Source organism: Lathyrus oleraceus, chromosome 3 (assembly GCF_024323335.1).
Source record: "Lathyrus oleraceus cultivar Zhongwan6 chromosome 3, CAAS_Psat_ZW6_1.0, whole genome shotgun sequence".
Classification (NCBI taxonomy): Eukaryota; Viridiplantae; Streptophyta; class Magnoliopsida; order Fabales; family Fabaceae; genus Lathyrus; species Lathyrus oleraceus.
This window is the reverse complement of record NC_066581.1, coordinates 82,651,395-82,671,325: the sequence shown is the minus strand read 5'-3', so window position 1 is coordinate 82,671,325 and position 19,931 is coordinate 82,651,395.

The following is a 19,931-nucleotide window of genomic DNA, read 5'->3' as shown; positions in this document are numbered from 1 at the left end:
GTAATATTTATATCGGATTGACCCGCTATGAGAATACTATATAGAAAGTTATGCAAAGTGTCATAAGTTATTCTCATGGTGATAATAGTGTATACCACTCTTCGACCTGAAACCACTATGGATCCTAGATGTAGAGTTGAGTGCTTTATTACTGATCCAACGTTATCCGTAACTGGATGACCATAAAGACAGTTGATGGGTACTCCACGAAGCATGCTGAGGGACATGAGTGTCCTAGATGGAATTTGCCAATCCTGCGTAACAGGATAAATGTCTATGGGCCCAATATTGAACTGGACAAGGGTGACACGGTCTATACCTTGTGTTCAATATAGACATAAGGGCAAAGGGGTAATTATGCACATAATTATTATCACAGGAGGTTTTGTCAGATCACATGACATTTTCGTGACTTGGGTAGCAGTGATGTGTTGCTAGATACCGCTCACTGTTTATTATGTTAAATGCATGATTTAATATAATTGCCAACGCCGCGAAAACCTATAGGGTCACACACAAAGGACGGATTGATGAGAGATAGAATAATTGAGGAACATCGTAAGGTACGGTGTACTTAAGCAGAATACGAAATATGGTAAAGTACCAAATACTTAAGTGATTTTGGCATATTCTGAGATATGGGCCAAAATGCACTTAAGTGGGCTTTTTGGCTTGAAGCCCACACAAGTGGTTCTATAAATAGAACCCCTTGGGTAGAAGCATTGACACTCCAGAGAACACAACTGAAGAGTTGGAATTTCGTATCTCTCTCTCTCACTCAAAGCCTTCACTCACAAACAGCTAGCACTGCGATTGAAGGAATCCGTTCGTGTGGACTGAGTAGAGACGTTGTCATCGTTCAACGTTCGTGATCGCCCCGTGGATCTGTATCAAAGGTTGATCATTGTCAGAGATCTGCACCAAAGGTTTGAATCTCCACAAGAGGTAACGATTCTATCACTGATCATGCTCATTCGTAAGGATCATTAAAGGAGAAATTTTTTATATTCCGCTGCGCCTTGGATGGCAAATCTCCTTCACATAGGTCATTGGAATTGGATCAAAAGTGACCCTCTTCCTATCGTAGCTGGTGCTGGTGTTATTGTTGTTTCGAGGCTGGTAGGCCTGCTGTTGCGAACGATGTTGTTGTTGATATTGTTGTTGTTGTTGATGATGTTGAACTTCTCGAAAGGCAGGTGTTATATGAGCCACCTGGTGTTGGTTGACGGCAGGGCGAGCAATTTTCCTCTTCACAGAGGGTCTTCTCTTTGTATGGGAAGACATAACATGTGCCTCTCCCTCTTTCTTCTTTGCAAAGCCCCAATATCGCTTTGCAGAAGAGCCTTCATCTCTAGACAGACTTCCTTCACGGACTCCTTCCTCTAGCCTCATCCCCATATTCACCATTTCGGTGAAGTCCGAGGGAGCACTAGCTATCATCCTCTCATAGTAGAAAAAACTCAAAGTATTCAAAAAGATTTTAGTCATTTCTTTCTCTTCAAGAGGTGGCACAATCTGAGCGGCCAACTCACGCCATCTTTGGGCGTACTCTTTGAAAGTCTCTTTCTCTTTCTAGGACATCTCCCTCAGTTGGTCCCTATCGGGAGCCATATCCATGTTGTACTTATATTGCTTGACGAAAGATTCACCAAGATCATTGAAGGAGCGGATGTTCGCACTGTCCAGACCCATGTACCATCTGAGTGCAGCACCAGACAGGCTGTCCTGGAAATAATGGATACAGAGTTGATCATTGTCTATTTGTGTTGACATCTTGCGAGCGTACATCACAAGATGGCTGAGAGGGCAAGTGTTTCACTTGTATTTCTCAAAGTCAGGTACTTTGAACTTAACAGGGATCTTGACGTTGGGCACAAGGCACAACTCAGCAGCAGTCTTACCAAAGAGGTCTTTACCTCTCAGAGTCTTCAGTTTCTTGCGCAACTCAAGGAATTGGTCGTGCATCGCGTCCATCTTCTCATATACGTCTGGGCCTTCAGATGGCTCAGAATGATAGATGGTGTCATCAACTCTTGGTAAAGTATGCACAACGGGAGGTGGCACAGCAAGGACCGGGCTAGATGCCGGCAGAGAAGCGAAGGTAGGAGCAAGACCCTCTGGAATGAAGTTGGCGGGCATTCCCTAAGGGAACCCGACTGGCATAGTTGGCACAAAATGAGCTGTGGCGGCAGGCACAATTGAGGAAGCTACCTCAGGTATAACCGTCCTCACGGGAGGAGTTGCAGGAGTTGGAGATGATTGGCTCTGAGCAGCCAGCACTGACTCCATCGTGGCAGTCAGCCTAGCTACTTCCTCTTTCAGTTCACGGTTCTCTTCCTCTAGATGATCCATCAGCTTTGGAAGATTGGCTCTCGTGTTATACCGGTGCGTCAACTTGTCTTCAAAATAAATGAAGAGCAAAGAGTTAGACCACTGATCAGAGCTGAATAAAACCTGCTTATGCATATGATGCATGCAATGTTTGTGCATATGATTTATTTTTAATTAGAGGAACTTTGTAGAGATCTATTTGCAAATATTTGAAAATATTAATCTTTTAAGACATGTATGGAATACTCATAGCAATATTATTTGGAAATTTTTTCACCAATGAAGAAGTATAATTTTGGTAACCAAATACAATACAAGAGGAAAGGAGAATAAACATCCTATGGAACCCTAGAAGCAATCGTCCAAAGCTCTCAAGATCGGAAGATAAGCTGCACGAAGCCTCTTCACCTCTCTCTCATAAGCTGCTTCCATATCTGCCTTCTCCTTGGTGAGTCGATCATACTTCCTCTTCCAAAACCTGGATGACTGAGGAAGAAGAGAAGTAACCACATCATCAGGCTCGTCGATAACCTGATGCTCCAGAAACTCTATCACTGCATCTTTATCTCTGAGTTGCTGAAATAGTTCCTCTCGTTCACGAACCCAAGCACGCCAACAGTCTTCATCTCTCAACTCCTCTACTCCTTGATTAGAGAGGGTTGAAGGCCCAACCATAACAATAGGGGTAGGTCTCGGATATTCGTATGGCATGCGATACTCAGAAGCTCTCTTCCTCACCCAAGAGGTGTAGGGTTCCAAAGCAATACAATTCTTCGGACCAAGCTCTTTCCTTCCCTTCCTATGGATCTTGCGCCAGGCGTGAACCATTCTGCCCTTCAAGTTCTGGGGATCTTTACCCTCTTGAAAGAACACACCTTTTAAAAAAATGTTATTAGGTTTATCCTTTAAGGGGAACTCAAGTTGACGGCGAGCCAAAATAGGGTTGTAGTTAATTCCACCACATGTACCAAGAAGAGGCACATTGGAGAATTCACCACAAGAGTCAATAATCTGGGCACCATCATACACACGGTTATACCAAAAGATATCATCATTAGTGAGAGACATAAGTCTCGTGGACCACCGTAGACATCCCTTGTTCTCCTTGAAGGCGAGCGTCTGAGGCAAGTGCGAAATAAACCACTTGTACAACAAAGGCAGACAACACACAATGGATCCACCGCCCTTTGCATTCCTCATATGCAAAGAGAAATAAGTGTCACCCAACAGAGTCGAAACGAGATTAAGAGTAGAGAAAATCCTAATAGCGTTCACATCCACAAAATTGTCGATGTTGGGGAATAACACTAGCCCATGGCCTTCCCAAACAAAGTAGCTTGGGCGATGAGAAAATCAGATGGGAGACCTTGAATTCCACCTTTGGTAGTCATATGAACACCAATATCAGATACATCTATGTGAAGCAGATCAACAATCTCTTGGGAAGAAAGAACTCTCTCCAAGCCACTGAACGGAAACTGATCCAAGATAGGTATCCCCACAAGGTAGGCATACTCCTCAAGTGTAAGCAAAAGCTGGAAATCTGGAAAAGTGAAGCAACAGTACAGAGGATCATAGAACTGCACCAACACACTCATCATACCTTCATTCACTTGAGTAGCAAGAATAGACAGAAGCTTCCCATGGCGAGTTTTGAACTCCAAGGGATCTAATACATAAGATGTCAAACTCCTTAACTCTTCCAAGTCGGGTTGTCTGAAACTGTACTTCTTCGTATTCCTTCTTTGCTTATCCATGTCTGAAAATTTGCAAATACACCTCTTAAGTTCCTTGAAAATTTTCATTGTTGATGATATGAATGCAAATGGATGCATGAATGCATGGATGCAACAATCACACTCAAGGATCAAGCAAGTCACGCCACACAAAGGTCACGGGATGGATCAAGTCATCCTCAATATCAATCATCCATTTTGGTGGATTATGGTTTACACCTTATCAACACCCAAGTTCCATTGATATTGAGGATATACGAGAACTGATCAACCGCGAATCAAGGGTTAGTTGTAAGTCACGAGCATGAAGTCTCGGTTGAGAACCACCCAAAGGGAGTGTACTATGGTTAAACCTGACAATCATGTTCTAAAAAAGGTTCCCATAGTCATCATCTCATATTTCGGATATTATCGGGTAAAACGACTACTCGTATTCCAAAAATATTCTCAAGAGAGACTCTTATGAGTGTAGTATCGCGTAAAAATCGTATCAAATCTTACAATTGCACGACCTTCGCACTACGTCCTAAAATAGGCCAAGACAGGCTAGGTAATCTAAGGTCCTTGGCTTCTAAGGTTTATATTGGATAGAGTAATGCCTAACCATGACTACTCGTGTGACATTATTGATCCCAACATGACCTCCACCAAGTGACTGGGCTTGCAAGTCAACTTGCTAAGGAATAACTACACACAAGTCAACAAGACTATGCCATTCTCCTATCATAAGTGCACTCGAGTTCAGGTATAGAACTCATCTCACAAGAGACCACCAAGCACACAAGCAATTGATATATATCAAGAAATTTATACATTATAATCAATACAGTCATCCCAAATTTGCACAAAAATATGTCATAAATAAATATAAACACACAATACAACAAGCAAAAAGTAGGCTAAACCCACTAGGAAGTCCTCGAAATCCCCAGCGGAGTCGCCACTTTTCTGTAGCGGGGTATTCGTTACCTTATGATTTATTGACTAAATCAAAAGTAAGCATGCAATTCGAGTCGCCACCGCACTTCTATTTATCCAAAGGAAAGGTTAGAAAGCGAACAAAAACCAAGTAAGAAGTTTTATAAAATCTAAAACTAATAAAAATGTCAAAGATCTGGGTAAGGGGGTTGGTTATGAAATGGGAAGGTTTTAAGCACCCAAAACATCCTTAGTACTCTAAGGGAGCCCTTTTTTCAAGTGTGAATTGTAGGTTGGTATTTGTGAAAAGATTTGTGCAAACAAGATTGGGGAGATGGGAAAAGAATATACATATTATTTACAATTTTGTTGTTTGAATGGATGAACTCATTGCCTACGTACCATCACAAAGGTAGGATCAAAACCTCGTAGTTCGGGGTAAAAATCTCAAAAGATTGGTGAATTGATTTGACCAAAAGCCTTAAGGTCTTTCGTTATCAAAGGGAGAAAACTCAACCTAAACCAACAATCCACCGTGTGAGGAGAGCTTCAGCATACTAGTGAGGGATCCACCCTATAATAAGTATGGAAGACTTATAGTCCAATCAATAAGGATAAGGCGAGGTTTACATCAACCACTATGATAACTCAAACCTATGACTAATGTTTATGAAAAAGTTTTAACAAAGGTGGTCATTGGAACCACAAAAATTAACTTGAAGTGAGTTGTACTTACAAGTTAGAAGTATTCACAAAATGAAGTCAAAGTATGATTAAGATCCATTTACAATGAGTATTAATGAAGAGAGTTTGAAAAGTCAAAGGCATAAGACCTAGGTTTTTAATTTTAAAACAATGTCAAAGTTTGCACAAAAGGAGTTTGGCTTGGGTTAGAGTGGAGAGAAAAAGAGAAGGGCTAGTCCTAAACATGCAAAGATAAGAGAAGAGATAAAACCCTTGGAGTTCCTTTTCTTGAGATCATAAAGATGATTCAAGATGCTCCTTTCCTTTGGACTTAGCAATCACTCAAGCAATCAAACAAATATTATATTCAAGCTCCTAGGATCTCCATTTGGCTTATCTCTCTTACTATCTCAAGTTGGATTCCCTATCACACAAGAATAAACATCAAAAAGTTCACAATTCAATAAGAGGAATAGACAAAGAATGAGTTTAGATTAGGGGTCCTTTGAAGTCAACTTTCAAGATTTAGCATTCTAAAGGCATGAGGCCTAGTTGCTCTTCAATAAGTTTAGCATTCTAAAGGCATGAGGCCTAGTTGCTCTTGAACTCCTTTAAGCATAGTTAAGGTCCTAATTCTAAGTCTTTTCTCCTTTTTGCATAGGATTCACACAAACAAAGACAAAACAATCACAAAGCAACAATATATTTATATACAATAATGTGCTCAAGTGAGCAAAAGGAAAATGACATAAACATAGAATATGAGCTCAAGTGAGCAAAGGGAAAAGGCAATATGAATAAATGAGCAAGAAATTAAATTGCATTAAAGTAAACTGCAAGAATTAAATGCTTGAATTAAAGTTAGTAATTAGTAGTTTATGTTAGTGTGTCATAAGACAATTTAGCGTTATGTTAAGCAATCGTAAGTGGACTAATGTAGTAGTCACACCTATCTGAGGCCGGTCAATAAAACTATAGGCAAATAAACACAAGTTAGAGATCATGATTAGTAAACCAAGCTCCTACAACTTTCCATGCCAAAAGAAAAGAAGGAAAGGCCTTGTATGGATTTTAGTTTTTTTTGCTTGACCAAGAAGCAACCTATCTTGGACACAAAGCAACTCACTTGATCTTTGATCAAGTTGAGTTTGATTTGGATCAAAGAAGGTTAAGCCTCTCATATGTCAAGACTAACCACAAATCATTAACTCATTGGCCAAAATAAAAAGAAGAAGATGAAGATGAAATGAAATAGACAAAATGAGAATTCAAATGACATAATCAAAACACAATGATCAAATGTTAATGAAATCATCATCAACCAATATAAAACAGAAGAGAAATGAAGATTAGAAGTCAACAAAGTCAAACATATTTTTTTGGTATTTTTGGAATTAAAATAAAACATAAAATAAAATGAACAAATATGGTCAAACCTCAAATTTAATTGAAATCTACTTCAACAAGTCCAATTGAATCATCATAGGTCTAACATGGTCAAACAAGGTTTGACAAATTTTCTCAATATTTTTTGAAAACAGAAACTATTTTAAAACAATTAAAAACAAAGAAAAATAACACAAATGAACTAAAATATCAAATAAATCTCAAATCAATTAAGAAATTGATGAGAATATTTTTCATAGACTTATCATGATCCAGATGTGTTAAAAAATATTTTTGGAATTTTTGGATATCAAAAAGTATTTAAAAGGAATTAAAAACTATAAAAAACAAAATAATTCATAAAAAATATTAAATGGAATCACAAAAATAATTAAAAATCAGATTATGAAACTAGATTTTTAAAGAAAATTTTTGGTGTTGGTCTCATATTTTTGTGATTCCAAATAAAATAGTTATAAATTTTTGAAATAAAAAGGAATAAAAGAAAATAAAACAGAAATTAGAAAAATGTGAAAAATCAGCAGCGCTTGGATCCACTTCATTAATTGGCGTGGACACATCCAATGGCACAGAAGCGCACGCGTACCATGGTCACAAGTCAAATGCGTTACTGTTTACCAGTGATTTCTGATAAACAACCGCTAGTCTTCCAAATTTGTATATTTTTTGGTAACTCGCAGGATCGACTAGATTGATCCTAGGACATGTGTCTTAAGAATTGTTATTACTGTGATTTGACTCATAGTTACGTTTGTTTCTAATTTGTGAATGACAAAAAGTGTTTAGACAACAATTCTAAGTGAAACTTATGACTTTATGAACAAAGTAAATGACGATAACTTGGTATTAAAAGGTTTAAAGACAATGAAAAGGCTTAGGAAAGGTAAAGATAAATGACTCAAAGTAAATGCTCTATGTTTTAAGAAAGTACTGGAAATGAAGATTCTGGTGGAATGTAAATGCAGAAATGCAAAGTAATGATAAACTACTGAAAAGTAAGGGTAATTCGACAGATAAAAGGCAGTAAAATACTTTGATGTAAACAATTGGTATGAAAATAAATAACATGAACGAAACTTATGGTGTTCTTCATAAATACATTTTCAGCGTAAAAACTCTTTTCTCTCGCTCCGGTACTTCGAGTGTATTTTTTGAATTTCTGTATATCTGTTTGAACACCTCTTGAATCTAAAACTAAGATCCCTATTTATAGTAATTCGACCCTAACGGCCTTTACATGTATGACTGCCATGTTCGCCGTTCCCAAGCGTTGCATATCTTAGATGTTTCCACGTGTTGATCTGACGAAACGGCTCTGTTTTAACTTTCAAATACTTCCGCTTGAAGTCTCGACTCTGTAAACACCTATGTCGAAGAGAGCTTTATGAAAACCCAAAAAACTTCTAAGTTCCAGGCTTCGGCAGCAAATAATCGCTTACCCACAAAGAGATTTAAACAGCTTCGCCACAGTCATTTCTTGCTCATTCTCAAGACTTATTATTTCCAAAGACCTCTTAATTGTCTGTCGAAATCCCCAGCTAACAAATTGCCCCCAAGAAATGTCTATTTCGAATTACTGTAGAAATTGACATTTTTTGCATTTACCAGATTTCGACCAGAGACCTTTCATAGTCTTAAAAGTCCACGTTTGTCAGTTAATCATGATTAACTTTTCCATAACGTCTCATCAGAACGTGTGCACAGTTATATGACATCATGAGTTTCAACTTCCAAGAAAATGAATAGTATTCCCTGTCCACTTTTCTCAGAAAAACTTCCATGTGGCCCACTATCCTAGTAAAGCGTAACCAGTCAGCCTCATAGGTTCAGCATTATAAAAGCAAATTTGTCATTTTTCTCTCTCTTTTCACGAAAATCTCCAGTTTTTTCTCTAAGTTCATCTTCTTCAACCTTTCTGAAAAACGTTTCTTCTTCCTTAAACCCTAATCCTTCAAAATCTCCAAAGCCTACTACAATGTCTTCTGATAAGCAACAAAAATAGTCAAAGAACATCAAAGGTGCTGGATCTTCAAAGAGTTCCATTTCCCAGAACATTCCAACCAGTACAACCATCACTGTTGGGGACCGAGAATACATCACTGCTCCAAAACTCTTGAAAGAACAGAAAGCAATTTTCGCTTCTCAGGTAATGGTTCCTTCTCTTCTTTCTGGAAATGCTTTAGGGTTTCTAGGCCCATTAGTATCTGACGAACATTTAGATAAGTGTGCTCAATTTTTTCCTTGTCACCATACTACTAAACCCATAGCCAACAAAACCCTTTCTTCTAAAGACAATGAGGATCTAAACCAGAGAGAAGCTTTTCAACTGGACTTTATTACTGATAGTTTCAGACCTTTTCGGTCTTGTCCAACCCCAGATAAATCCTATCTTGCTTGGTTAACAAAAGTTGAGAAGAAGAAAGCCTCACTTTGGAAAGAATTGGGTATTTTTGACCTAATCCAGATGTCGAAGCTTGGATTTAGTTATTGTCAGCCTTTATTACTCTCCAGCCTATATTTCTGGGATAGTACCTATAACACCTTTCATCTTCCTTGTGGAATGATGACTCCCACACTTTTTGACGTAGCTGCCATTGCTGGACTTCCTCCGACAGGAGAAACCTTCAACCCCTACCAAGATTGTGAAAACTTGATTGATTTCAACGTTAAGAACGCTTCATTCAGTACTTACATTAATCTATATCACGTTGATGGTGAAGAAGTTTCTGATATAGAACACATAGCATTCTTAGGTCTATGGTTGTCCAAATTCTTCTCTTGCTGCAAATATCTACAAGTTGCTAAGAGATTTCTAACGCTCGCTAACCAATTGCATACTGGTCGAAGAGTGTGTTTGAGTGAACTCTTGTTGGCTAGTCTGTACGAAAGTCTAGGATCAGCTAGTGCTAAGCTAAAGGAATACGAAGTTGGTACCAATCTATTACTATCTGGGCCTTATTGGCTTCTTCAATTGTGGCTCAATGCCACTTTAGAATCCTTTTTGCCAACACGAGGAAACGTCGAAGAAAATGCCCCAAAGATAATGAATCGAAGCATTGAGGGCACCAGACTCCTTCGATTGACTCCATCTGATGATGTCGATAACTTACCAACCTCCCTCACCAAATACACTTTGATGTTCTCGAAACGTCATCATTTCCTTCCTTCAATGGCTCCTTTTGCCAATCAAACGCATGGTCCTTCCTGGTTCACTGCCTCGCTCGAAGACTCTGTGAAAAATGCCAACACAGAGATCGAAGAGATATGGCGTGCCTTTCTCCTTCCAAGGCTACTTATTTCTAGGATTTTGCCAGTGAAGAGTCATGTGTGTCTGTTGGATTATCAGCCTAATTTTGTCTCTCGACAATTTGGGTTGTGTCAACTTATCCCTTTCTCTTTATTCAAACGAAAGCGCGAGATCTGTTGCGCAGGGACTGAATGGAGCGCTAGAGACATTGCCGTCCACAAAGAATTACATGCCAATTTTGCCGAATTCCAATTAATAGCCTTCCAACCATCGTTCTATTCCACCAATGGTTTCGCCACTTGATGGACAGATTTCTATTCCAATAACATGTTTTCAACTGCTGAAATCAAAGAACGTCTAACGAAGGCTTTTTCATCTTTGCAGGAAAATATCCCCAAGGGTAAGCTTACTCATTCTGCAGAAATCCAAGCATTCCAAAAGTACTTTGAAACTATCTATAACCCAACGAACATCGTTGACACTGTTTGTTATGCAGCCCCAATTTTAAAAGCAAAATTTGAAAAGCAGATTGCCAAAAGAAAATTTGTCAAAATTGTAAAACCTGAATTGAAATATGACTTGGCTTTTGAGTGCGAACCACCCAAATTCCCAAAGTTACCCAGTGCAGATTTTGCTTTGTCATTTTTTCCCCCTTACCCTTACTGGTTCACGTGTGGGAACATTTTTAACATACTAAAAAATGACCAACAAAAACCTGCAAAAAGAGTAGTTGCTACCAAACATACCTTAGACAGTTTCAAAGGCTTCCTTCACTTCGATTTATCTGCAATGAGAATTACTTCTCCGACATGTGAAGGTGTGGAATGTTTAGATTTCTTAGTTTTACAACTTCTTTTCGTTTCTTACCAGTCTTTTAACCATTTTCATGTTTCGACTAACTCACATCCTTCTTTAGCTGTCGAAAGGAAGGTGGTGAAGAAAGAAAAACCTGTGGCGAAGGCTAGTTCAACTACTGCTTCCAAGCCAGCTACCTCTTCGAGCCAGGAAGTGCCTTCTGGTGCCGCTCCAGAAAAAACGAAGAAGGGTTCAAAGGTATTACATCAAATAACTTCTCTATCTCTTTCGAATTTCCTGCTAATTATTTATGATTTTCTTTCTTCAGGGTAGTGGCAAGCCTCCCTTGACACCCAAGAAAAGAAAAACTCCTCCTGCTAATGTCATTCTTGTCGAAGATGATGAAGAGGATACTCCTCCTACTCCACTCAAGAAGGCCACAGTTGCCCCTTTCCAACCAAATCAACAACAGGGTGTCGAAACCACCACTCTCCCTCCTCTTCTAAAGAAAACTCCATCCCAACCTTCTAGTGTTGCAGAGCTGGAGCGTATTGGGAGCAATGCCTCTGATCCAGAGGTTCAACAGGTATATTTAGACCTTGAGTATTCTATCGTTCGACAAATTTCACATTTCCAATATAACATTTCAGTTTCAGGACAAAGCCACCACTCCCCTCATTTCTACTGCCAATCAAAGCGATCCTTCGAGCGGCATGAATCCATCTCCTCCTCCGACAGTCAACGGTGTTATCCGAAACAAAGGCTCTTCGACTGGGGCTCACAATCTTAAAGAAGATAACGATCAGAACGAAGAAGAAACCTCTTCCCCTTGTGAAGATGGTAAAAGGGATTCGAAGCACGTTGACGAGAAGGACTCAACAGGGAAAGAAAACTCTGAGAGTACTCCTAGTGATTCTCCTACCAGGGTTGCGTTCCCTTCAAATGATGTTGATGAGAACGATCAGGATTCAGATGAAATTGAGGGGTATTTTCGAGAAGATGAAGACATAAATATTGGAGAAGCTGATGCTGAGGGGAATCAAACTGGAATTAGCAATGCCAGTGTCGATACGGTCTCAAATCCCACTAAAGTTCGACCATCCATCACCCAAACTTCACCCACACCACTTACTGAGGAAGAGAAAAGATCTTTAAAAAAAATGATCCCCTCAAATATGTGAGATTAATGATGGCTCAAAGAGAGTCTTCTTTAGAGCAAAGTGTTTCTGGAGCTTCGACCCAATCTGGTGCTAGTGCAAACGAAGCATCACATGACGAACTCCTTCGGTAGGTGAAGAAGGCAATTTTTGACGTAAATCTCTTTGATGAGCTAAAGAATAATGTGGGGGCGAGCTTTAGCATAAAGAAGCTGATAAGCAAAATTAACATCACTGCTTGCCCCACTGATGTAGGTGAAGCCCTTATTGATATTCAAAACCTCATTGACCAAGTGTGTGTTGAATATCATAGGGAGGTGGATGCCAAAGCTAAGCTTCTATCGAGTGAAAAAGCTCAAGCCATTGAATTTGATAATGCCCTTCGAACTTCTCAAGCTTCTGAGGAATTAACCGCTTCTAGAAAATCAGCCCAAGCAGATTTCGACACTTACACTGCTTCTATACGCCTCTGGGAATCTCATATTGCAGAATTACAGCAAAAGATTTTTGATGCTAAGGCGAAGCAGGCTGCTATCCGAGGATTGGATAGTACTGAAACTCATGATCTGGCGAAGCAAAGCGTGGACCACGTCGAAAATGCTACGGCTATGAACGAAGATATTGCACGCCTCAGAGGAGTTCAAGCGGCTGTTCAGTATAAGATTGGCTTGGCGAAGAAGAAATATGATCGAATGAGGGCCACTATTCCTTTTTGATTTCCTCCTGCATTTGCTTTATTCGATTCTTGTTTACTTGTAACTTGATTCAGACGAAAACCAATTTGGCACATATTTTGAATTTAAATATCTCCTCAATTTTGGCCATGATAGTTATTTACTTACTATGCTGTTATAAGTCTAACTTCGTGCATAATTTTGGTGCCCTCTGCTAGTTCTTCTATTTCGTATGCATTATTTGAAAAGGCTTTTATAATTCGAAAAGGTCCTTCCCAATGTGGAGACCATTTTCCTAATGCCTTATTCTTTCGATCCATAGGCAATATGACTTTCCATACTAAATCATTCGTAGTAAAAGTTTTACCTTTGACCCTCTTATTGTATGCCCTTGCTACCCTCTCCTTCTGTCTTCTTAATACTTCTAACGCATGTAACCTTTCTTCGTCCAAATCCACCAGCTCATTTATCATCATTTTCCAGTATAAATCAGATGGGATTTCTCATTGTCTTTGGATTCTCACTGATTGTAAGTAGACTTCGTCAGGTAGTACTGCATCATGTCCAAATGTAAGCTAGAAAGGTGTAGTGTTAGTGGCTTCTTTAGGGGAAGTTCGACAAGCCCAGAGTGCTTGGTCTAAAGTTTTATGCCAATTTTTTGGCTTTTTCCCTACATGCTTTTTGATTAGCCCAATTATCACTTTGTTGGCTGCTTCAACTTGCCCATTGGCTTGAGCATAATAGGGTGTGGATGTTAATAATTTGAACCCCATTTCCTTCGCAAATTCTTGCATCTTTCGACCAGTAAAGACTGATCCTTGATCTGTTGTTATACTTTCTGGGATTCCAAATCTGTATAAAATTTTCCTTTGAATGAATTCGATAACAGTTTCTTGATCCACATTTACTAAAGGTACTGCTTCGACCCATTTAGTGAAATAGTCAATTCCTACAAGTATGTATCTTTGACCTTTGAATGAATGGGGTATAATTTCCCCAATTAGATCTAATGCCCAACCTCTGAAGGGCCAAGGCTTAATAATTGTATGAAGTTCACTTGCAGGAGCATGTTGAATTCCTGCGTGTATTTGACATTCCTGGCAACCCTTAGCAAACTCTATACAATCTTTTAACATGGTGGGCCAATACATTCCATGTCTGAAAAGCAACCATTTCATCTTATGGCCTGCCTGATGTGCTCCACAAGCTCCACTGTGTACACTGGATAATGCCAAGTAAGCTTCGCTTTCTCCTAAGCATTTCAACAGGATCCCTTCAGGGGTTTTCTTGAATAATTCATTCCCTATCAATATATAAGATAGAGCCATGTACTTGGTTTTTCTTTCTGTGTCTGTCGAAGGGTCCTTGAGATAATTAATAATTGGATTCCTCCAGTCTGTATCTGTTAAGGTATCAATGGCCAATACTTCAAACTCCTCTTTGTTAGCATATCCTAACTGGGTGTTTTCCAAATCCGTCGGAGATAATCTGGCAGCCATAGCCTTTCCTCTTACTTCGACAAGCTCTTCTAGCTTTTCTTTTGAAATTCTATACCCTGAGGCTATTTGTGCTAAGTCATTAGCCTCTTGGTTTTTTATTCTAGGGACATGTTTTATGTCGACGTATTCGAATTTTTTGAGTAACCTATTTGCAATGACGAAGTACATAATCAAATTTTCTTTTATACATTTGTACTCCTTCGTCAGTTGCTTGATTACTAATTCTGAATCTCCTTTAATTTCGACCCTAGTTGCCCCCAATTCCAACAAAGCCTCAAGTCCTGCAATAAGAGCTTCATATTCTGCTTCGTTGTTGGAACAAAGGGGACCTTCAATTCTATATTTGAGTTTTGTTGGAATTCTGTCAGGAGAAATTAACATTATCCCAACCCCACTTCCATTCTTATGAGTGGAACCGTCGAAGAATAATTTCCAAGGTTTCAACTCAACTTGAAACTGAGGATTTTCGACCAGTGCATGGTCTACAATAAAATCTGATACTATTTGTCCCTTCATTGCCTTTAAAGGCATAAAGGTTAAAGAGTATTCAGTGAGCGCTAAAGCCCATTTACCAATTCGATTGTGCATTATTGGCTTAGATAACATATACTTGATGACATCAAAATGCGAAGAGACGTATAAATCAATAGGTTTTATATAATATTTAAGTTTAGTACAAGAGAAATGCAAACAAAGACACAACTTTTCTATTGAAGTGTATCTAGTTTCTGCATCATTTAAAACCCTACTAAGGTAGTAAATGGCTCTTTCGACGCCATCTTCATTCTCTTGCGCCAACATGCTACCTATGGTAGTGTCGGAAGTTGATATATACAGTCTCATAGGCTTCTTTCCACACGGTGGTGCCAAGATAGGAGGATTTGTCAGATAATGTTTGATCTTGTCGAATGCCTCTTGGTGTTCGTCATTCCATTCGAACTTGCCTTGTTTCAGGCGCAGAAGGGGAGAGAAGGCTTGAGTTCAACCACTTAAATTCGAGATGAATCTTCTTAGGAAGTTTATCTTTCCTAATAATGATTGAAATTCCTTTTTGGTTGATGGTGCTTTGGTCTCCATAATAGCCTTCGTCTTGTTCTGATTGATTTCTATCCCCTTTTTGTGGACCGCAAAGCCCAGGAAATCTCCAGCCTGCACAAAGAATGCACACTTAAGAGGATTCATTTTTAAACCATGTTTTCTCATTCTTTCGAATGATTGGCTGAGATGGGATAGATGGTCTTCATCCGACGTAGATTTTATCACAATGTCATCTATGTATACTTGCATGAATGTCTCTATATAATCATGAAATATAGAGTTCATTGCTCGCTGGTATGTTGCCCCAGCGTTTTTTAGGCCAAAAGGCATGACTATCCATTCATAAGTGCCTATTGCCCCTGGGCATCGAAAAGCTGTTTTAGAAACATCTTCTTCTACGATGAAAATCTGGTTATAGCCAGAATATCCATCAAGCATGCTGAGATACTCATAGCCTGCGGCTGAGTCAACCAACATCTCTGCCACAGGCATTGGATACTCATCCTTAGGGGTTGCTGCATTTAGATCACGAAAATCTATACATACTCACAAAGAGCCATTTTTCTTGATAACAAGGATAATATTAGCAATCCAATCGACATACCTTGTGGTCCTGATGAAGTTACAACGAAGAAGTCTTTCGACCTCTTTTTTGATCTTTGTGAGGATTTTTGGTGGGAATCTTCTTGGAGTCTGCTTGATGGGTTTCTTGCCATCCTTTATAGGCAGCTTTAATTCGACCAGGTCCCTCTTCAAACCAGGCATCTCGTCGTAAAGCGAAGCAATCTTTGTTCTTCCTTAGTAATTCAATCACTCTCACTTTCAACTTGGGGTCCAGTTTAGCGCTGATGTAGGTAATTCTTTTTGCACTTCCATCTCCGAGATCAATCTCTTCGAGAGGATATTGCGCTAACCTCTTTGCACTTGACGTTACTGGATCTTTTTCAAATCCCAGAGGCTCTTCGTCGTAGATGGCGTCCAACCTCTGTTCTGCTGGTTCCACAGGTACTTGTTCGTCAGGGGGTTTTGGTTCAAAGAATTCCCCTGGTCATGTATTACAGATTTCACTATATGTGGCTTTGTTAGCCATGTTTGTTATCTCGACTTCGAGAGCCGCTTGTCTTTTGTTCTCAGCCATGTAGGCCGAAATCTTTTCGAAGAAAGAAGACTCAGACATAGTACAGGTCTTCATCCCATCCTGTTGGCCATATCTCAGATGATTCTCCTATTTCTGGGTCTCCCATAATCTCTCTATCCCACTGGAAGCCATTTGGATGGACAGTCAAAAAGTACAAGGCATTTTTATTTGGGGCGTAGCCTTCTTCCGCTGGGTAACACGGTCCTATGTGTTCCAGATTCCTGTCGAAGTTTATCTTGTCCACATGGTTTACTTCTGCCCTGAAGTAACTTTGGTCGGCTTCGACATTCTCCACCACGCCATCTTCTTTCCAGATAGATATTCTTTGATGCATAGTCGACGGGACCGCTCCTATTCCATGTATCCACTCTCTCCCCAGTAGTAAGTTGTAATTTGCTTTTGCAGGTATAACCATAAACATCGTTGGTCTTGTGATTGACCCAACAGTTAAGTCCACATGTATGACGCCCAGCGTCTATCCTATCTTTCCTTCATAATTTGACAGCACCATGTTGTGAGGTTTGACGTCAGTGTCGAACATCCCTATCTTTTTCAACATGAATTGGGGCATCAAATTAACGGATGCTCCCCCGTCCACCAAGACTTTATTCATTCCCACTTGTCCAACTTTGGCCCTAATGTATAGGGGTTTGAGGTGACTCTGCATCCCCTGGTGTGGCCTTTCGAACATAGTGTTCTGTTCTTCGACAGCACCACTGTTCAGAACATAATAACACATTGGTTGATGCTTCGCCATCTCCGCAGCATCCGCTTCCTCATTATCTTCGACCTCTATTTCCTGGTTATACTCGTACGGCAAGACTGAGACCATGTTACAATTCATATTCACGGAAGACACTCCGTCAGACTCGAAATCATCTGTGAGCATTTCCTCTTCTTTCGCCTGTTCCTTCTGAACCTTCTGAGTTATGTTTTCGTCTGGAAATAAATTTCTTCCTACGGGTGGTTTGGTCGAATCCATGATATTTGGGGGATTCTTGACGCTGTTGGATTCTCCAGTCTCTTTTTGATTCATTTCTCTTTCTGCTTTCCTCATCCTTTGATGCCTTCTCCATTGGGATATCGACATGGGGTTCTTCCCTTTGTAATTTTCCAACCTGATAGCCTCTCTTTTGGACGCCTGAAATTGTCTTCTGTATGCTCACGAGGTCCTTCCTCCATCTTCGAAACTTCTCCACTTTCCTTTCTTTGGTCCTACCTGAGTCCACTTGTCCTCAGGGACTTTTGCTGGCAAATTAAACATGACTGTCTTCGCCCTTGGGTGAGGGCTATCTGGCCTCCTAGGTGCTCCCCTCTTGTCGAAGCTATACATGTTTGGATTTCCTCCATGTCCGTCCCATCCAAGGTAGTATGGGATTCTTTTGAATGCTTTGGCTAATTCTCTATTGTACACACCTGGGACACATCAAACATTTCGTTTCATATTTGTAGCAGCGCTTAATGAAACCCAGAAAACTTTCTCCTGGTGTGGGATACACCTTCTGCAATTGGCTTTCTTTCCTCCAGTTTCTCTCGGTCTTTGTCTGTTGCCATCTCTCGTAATCTTCAGCCACCCTTCGAGAGATCCTGATGTTGCATCTTGGGCACAGTAACATGTCAGCATTCTTTTTGTGACATCTTCAGAGATACTCGCGTAAGCTTTTGTTGGCTTTGGGATAGCCAAACTTCATCCCTTCCTGCTCCATCTTCAAACATTCCTCCACTTCCTCCATTTCTGGGGGAATTTGCTTCAGGTCTACCATGTTGACGCCCAGACTAGCGTCATCAGTGATTGAAATTGTTTCGAACTTCTTTCTTAGGCCCTCAGTAGCCTCGGTTGTTTTCCCTTTAAGACCTTCAGTGATCCTTGGTTCGACGTTAGCAGCCTGTTTTCCCTTGACAGAAGTTCCAAAGGAAACGTCGTTACTTAGGCCATCAGTAGCCTGCTTTCCATCCAATGTGTAGCCTCCAGTTCTTGTTGCTTTTGCAGCCTCCACTTCCCTTACATCAACCATGTTGATTTCGACAGGCTCAGCATAGTTGGTCTCAACAACGTTAAGGGGATCAGTATCAACTTTCATCTAGTTTATTCCTTTGTCGGCGAACTTGAGGCGGCCATCTCTGATTGCGTTCTGAATAAGATCCTTGAAAAGAAAGCATTACGAAGTTTTATGGCCCAAAAAACTGTGATATTTACAGAAACCTCATTTCTTTCGTTGTTCTAACGGAGGAATCTTGGTATTATGAGGCACTATCATTTGGCCATCTTTTACTAATAGGTCAAAGATCTCGTCACATTTGGTAACATCAAATGTGTAAGTCTTTTTGGGAAATCTATCGTTCTTTTCAGTTTCAACAGGATTTCTGCCATTCGAAGGCGTAAGTAATTTCCAGGCGTAGGGTGGTGCTTCTTTTAATTCTGCCAAATCTATTTCGAATTCCTCAAGACCATAGGGGTCTTTAGCAATTTTAGACTCTTCGTCTTCGAATTCGACATAAGCAACCCTCTCTTTCTTATAATTCTTATTTGCTCTAGCCTTTTCAGATTTTAAGCGTTCGACCTGTCGAACCCTATCTGCTAATTGGGCCAGGTCTCTTAGATGCTGGGTGTCTAACTTTTTCCTGATGGAATAGTCCAGACCCCTAGCGGCCATTTCGACCAACTCGTGTTCAGGTACTATTGTAAAGCATCTAGATTTTAACAAGCAGAACCTATTCAGATAATCATCTATAGGTTCGATGAATTTTCTCTTGATGCTGGCTAGTTCCTTAAGACTTATCTTAGTTTGGCCCATGTAGAATTGTTCATGAAACAACCTTTCTAACTGGGGCCAAGCATCTATGGAATTTGGTGGTAAAGTCGTAAACCACGTGAAGGCGTTCTTTGTTAAAGAACTAGGGAAAAATTTCATCCTCAAGTTCTCACTGTTCGCCAAATCCCTTGCCTCAGTCATGTATCTGGCTATATGCTCTATAGTGGATTCACTAGTATCCCCTGAGAATTTGGTGAACTTAGGGATTTTACAACCCCTTGGTAATTCTGTTTGCAGGACATACTCTGACAGAGGAGAAGAATCGTTTGGCCGTCGAAGTCCTGTGTTTAGACCATTCTGGGCCATGATTCTCTCTATCATACCGGTTAGGTCATTTTCCATCATGTTTTCCCGCCTAACCCTATGAATTACTTCGTCTGCGTCCTGGTCTCTATTAACCATTATCACTCTCCTAGGTTGTTCTTCAGGGACTTCCCGTCGAATTGGTTGTTGTTCCAATCTTGCCCCCATGACTCTTTCGTCAGGGGCTTGCC